General features: G+C 41.3%; 1 protein-coding gene across 8 annotated transcripts in view; it reads left to right on the forward strand.

The window, feature by feature from the left end:
• The first annotated feature begins 3,011 nt into the window (after positions 1 to 3,011).
• LOC108756801 (protein turtle-like) overlaps positions 3,012 to 4,176 on the forward strand; it is a 264,529-nt gene continuing 263,364 nt past the window's right edge. For all 8 annotated transcript variants that reach the window (XM_018500862.1, XM_018500859.1, XM_018500863.1 and 5 more), the window contains exon 1: positions 3,012 to 3,584. The gene's annotated coding sequence lies outside the window, so the exon portion shown is untranslated. The remainder of the gene's footprint in view (positions 3,585 to 4,176) is intronic.

Consider the following 4,176-nt stretch of genomic DNA (forward strand, 5'->3'; position numbering starts at 1 on the left):
TTTTAAACATCAAGACAAATGCGTACTTCGTATCGTGCAAGAAACAGATGTTCATGATACGTTTGAGAAAAAGAAATTTACACGGACATCTTTTCGTTGTATTTATTTTTAGTCCTTATCACTTATTTCTCAGTATCTCATTTTCAAAGAGAGTCATAATTTCTATACTGCGCCGCGAACTCGACGGCACTTTATCCGCAGGGTAAATTCAACACGCCCGAATGACGCCTACGCGCGATTAGCATGATTATAGAGACGCGTTTATGGTCGTTTCGTCAAGAAAAATGAGATTCGCGAGATAAAGCGGCGAGCTCCGAAGACGGAGGTTCCATACTTATTGCAGAAAAGTATGATAATCCGCGGGCAAAAGCGCGAAAGTTCTGCTAACGATTATTCAAGAGCGGCTCGTTCGCGCCGCACCATGGAAATTGGATCGAGGAATGAAATTCTTTCGTCTAATTAGAGCACAATATCTTCGCCCCAGCGAGAGGGTTACGCTCTAGCTTACTCTTTTACCTATTTCTTACATCAAACGTTCCATGGGGACATTAATTGCTTCCTGAGGATAACGGTCTAAAGGTATTTCGTGCATCGCTCGAGGGTGTTCTGGTTAAACACGCCTAACATGTCCCTTTGTGCCATCTGATAATCGTAATTTCAATGTGAGTCGAGAGACGCCATCATGGGAGTTGATTCCAATTTTGTGCATTATCGTATCTCGTTTTTATTAATGGAAAGAATGATTTTGGAAGGAACAATTTTGTTGAACTATCAAAATAATTATGTAGAACATTCAAATTGAATGTGAAAACTTTTTGCAGCATTACTCACGTTTGAATTTCCTACATTATTTTGGTGGTCCAACAAGATTATTTTTAGATGTCTATCTACCTCAATTTTTAGATACTTTAGCAAAATTGTTTTTTTCCCGTACAGAATGCAACATTTATGAAAGAAATATTTTGCATAGTTATTTTCTGCTAGATATTAGAAATTTAGTTAATATAGGCAGATAGATAAAACATTTTTTGCTATCCTGGGAATAAACAATTAACGTTCGAGAGTGAGAAACGCAAAATAAGAAAATTAGCAAGCACAGGATAAGAAAATTTGCAGACAGGTAACGCAGAAATTTAAAGAAAATATTATACGAAGGTGTGTGAATAAAATAAAATGAAATAAAATGTGTAATATAATATAGTAGAATAGAATAGACGAGGTGCAGTGAAGGACATACATAAACAAAAAAGAAAAATGAAAATAATGGGTATATCATAAGGCTGGTGACGTATTATAAATAATTGAAAAATAGAAAATTAAAATTAGTATAGAGATTATTGTGATTTTCCAAGGAAATATCCAATTTTGCAATAACGTTGTGGCAACATAGGGCGCGTATTGGATGGTGAGGAGGACTCATCTGCCAACTTGTTTGCGCAGACGTTATTTAGCACGGAATGTTCCATCGCGAAAACAGCATCATAGCCAATATCTACCTAGGGGCCAATAAATATACACGTTACTCCGCATTGTTTCTCCGAACAAGATATTCGACACATTCGTTGTATTAGTGCTACAAATTGCTCCCTTCTCGCGCGTAGAAGATAATTCTTTTAATTTTGACACATTAATCTTGGTCTACGTATCAACGTTCAACATTTAACGTCATCGCGCCTCTGAGGATCATTGCGAAATCGTTCGAAAATGTATTACACGAAAGAAGTGCAGGCGCAATTGTTACGCGTTCCTCCTCGTTACAAGTTACAATGAACCTGTTACACCTAATCACAAATTCCCGAGACAATACCGTACTAGTTGAGGGTTTCTAGGTGTTTCCTATCCCTTTGAGCCTCTTGATCAACGTGATCATAGCGACGCGCTGAACTGTTTGCACGGAGAGGCCGACCGCGATACTACAGGATGGCCGAGTGTGGTTTGAGCGATCTCGCACGGCCAATGGACGCGCATAAATTAGAAGCGTTAATACGCGTTAGAGCAATCTCATCTTGGATATTGCCCGAGGGATAGCATCACGTATCCGTCAGTATACGTTCGCTATCGCGTATACACGGCTCGATCACGTTGTTGTCAAATTTCGGATGCACAGATAGTAAATGATCGATGACAATGAGTAGAAATCGATCGAAAAAGAAACGTTTCATTTCGAGATATTGAAAGATGTTTTAGAAAGAAGATATTTTTAATATTTATTCTCTCGTCTCCATTTTTTTTTCTTTAAACACTTGAAAACGTTTTTAAGTTCTAAGAGTATTTAGAAAAATGGAGATATGAGAAATGAAGCATTTTAATATCTTTAAAAATTAGACACTTTTTTCCTTCGAGTGCAACGAAGGTAACGAGTGCGGGATAAATTATGTAAATTATACAAAATAAATTGTGCAAAACAATAGGAGAACGCAACAAAAGATTTTTAATTAAATTCTTGCCACTGTGATAAGTGGAAATTTGATTTTATAAATTGAGTAATTCTGTAATTAATACCGGTAGTCTTCACCCACACCGCGTCGTGCAATATTTTATTTACTTTGAGCGGATGCGATAGCGGTTAATGGAAACGCGGTAATTAATTAAAAATATTCTTACGGGTTGTGCGCGCTGCGGGGGGGGGGGGGCACTTTATAACGAACTAATTCGAGATTGAAACTGTTGCTGAATGTTTGTCAATTTGCCTTAGAAGAATACGTGGGGAGATATAGTTAGTAGGCGGTAAAAATATTTATCCTTCCTTCTCTCCCGGAGGGGGGGGGAGGGGGGAAGATTTCTAGCTCGATGCAAATATTAAAAATGATTAACGGATAGGACGCGCGGGTGTACTTTCGATGATCGCGGCGCGCTTTGAGGACGATGCTGATAGGCGCAAACGCCGCGTCGCGCCGGTAGCGTCAACTTGGTCGGCGCGACGCGGTGCGGCGCGGCGCGGCGCGGCGTGACGCGCAGAGGTTCCCGCCGTAGCGCGACCTCGCGCTACCCCCAGTACCCGGCAGAGCCTCGTACGGGAAAGTGCTTCGTTCGTCGTGTCGGTACTTCCGAAGCTCCCTCGTACGCGGGTCGCGTGCAAGCTTCACCGTCCTCTCTCTTTCCCTCTCTTTCTCTCTCTTCCTCTCTCTTTCTCTCTCTTTCTGTCCGCCTTTCCCTCTCTCGCTATTTTCCCTTATCTTCCTAATCGTTCTCCGCGTTCGGTGCTCCTTCAAGCTTTCAAGGGACAGAACGGCTGACGCTTTTCTCGTACGCTCCGATCGGCCTCGTCGCGAGCGCGGGAGAAGAAGAAGACGGCTCGCTGTCTTTTGAGCGAGTTGCTTCCCTCGCGAGCGAGTTGCTTGTCACGCGCGCCACCGCGTTCCTTCCTTCCTTCCTGCCTTCCTTCCTTGCTCGCTTACCTCGTGTCCCGCCGGTGAACGCCGTTTTACGTGCGGTTGAGTTTGCGTTTTGTGCGAGCGAGCTCTTTGTGTTCCGTGAATCCCTCGTTTTTGCCCAGTGTCCTTTTGTTGATTTTTGAGGATTTTTCAACGGCCTGCCTGCGGGAGTCCAGAGAGCGCTTTTGAATGCCGAACGGATCGTTTTCAGTGAGTCGTGTATATATAATTTATTAGTATCTTGTTTCGCGCGATCATAGCTGTGGATTGCTTTTTTTTTCTTTTTTTTTTTTTAAAATAAAACTAATGAGTTGATTATGCGACCATGAGATTGATGGCATAAAAAATGTACGGTGCTCCGTTTCGAGCAGGCAATTAGATCCTCGGCGCTTTACGTCGCGATTTTGATTTATCGCTTATGAAACGGTTTACCGATGTACAGATTTTGGATTTCAAGGCGATTACAGAGAGCACCAGGTGGTATCGCTCGTTTAAGGGCGCGCGATTAGCAATATGGAGCAACGTACCGCATGCGAACGCAATAATATTTGACGCGTTAATTGTTGCGTTAATTATACCGGGTGAATTATGTTTTAATTCTTTTACCGTTCTTTTATAACACTTTCTTATTAGCCTCTTTTTATTATCGTTGGAAAATTATAATTTCCTCGTGGCGCGTGGCGATCGATATCGGACTTGATAAAATATATGTAAACTTTCTTGTAATTTCTGCTGCAATATATTTTTATACTTCGTTCATATTCTTTCCATCGTTATGTAAAAAACGTAAAAAAAAAAAAAA

This window comes from Trachymyrmex septentrionalis, unplaced genomic scaffold, assembly GCF_001594115.1.
Source record: "Trachymyrmex septentrionalis isolate Tsep2-gDNA-1 unplaced genomic scaffold, Tsep1.0 scaffold13, whole genome shotgun sequence".
Classification (NCBI taxonomy): Eukaryota; Metazoa; Arthropoda; class Insecta; order Hymenoptera; family Formicidae; genus Trachymyrmex; species Trachymyrmex septentrionalis.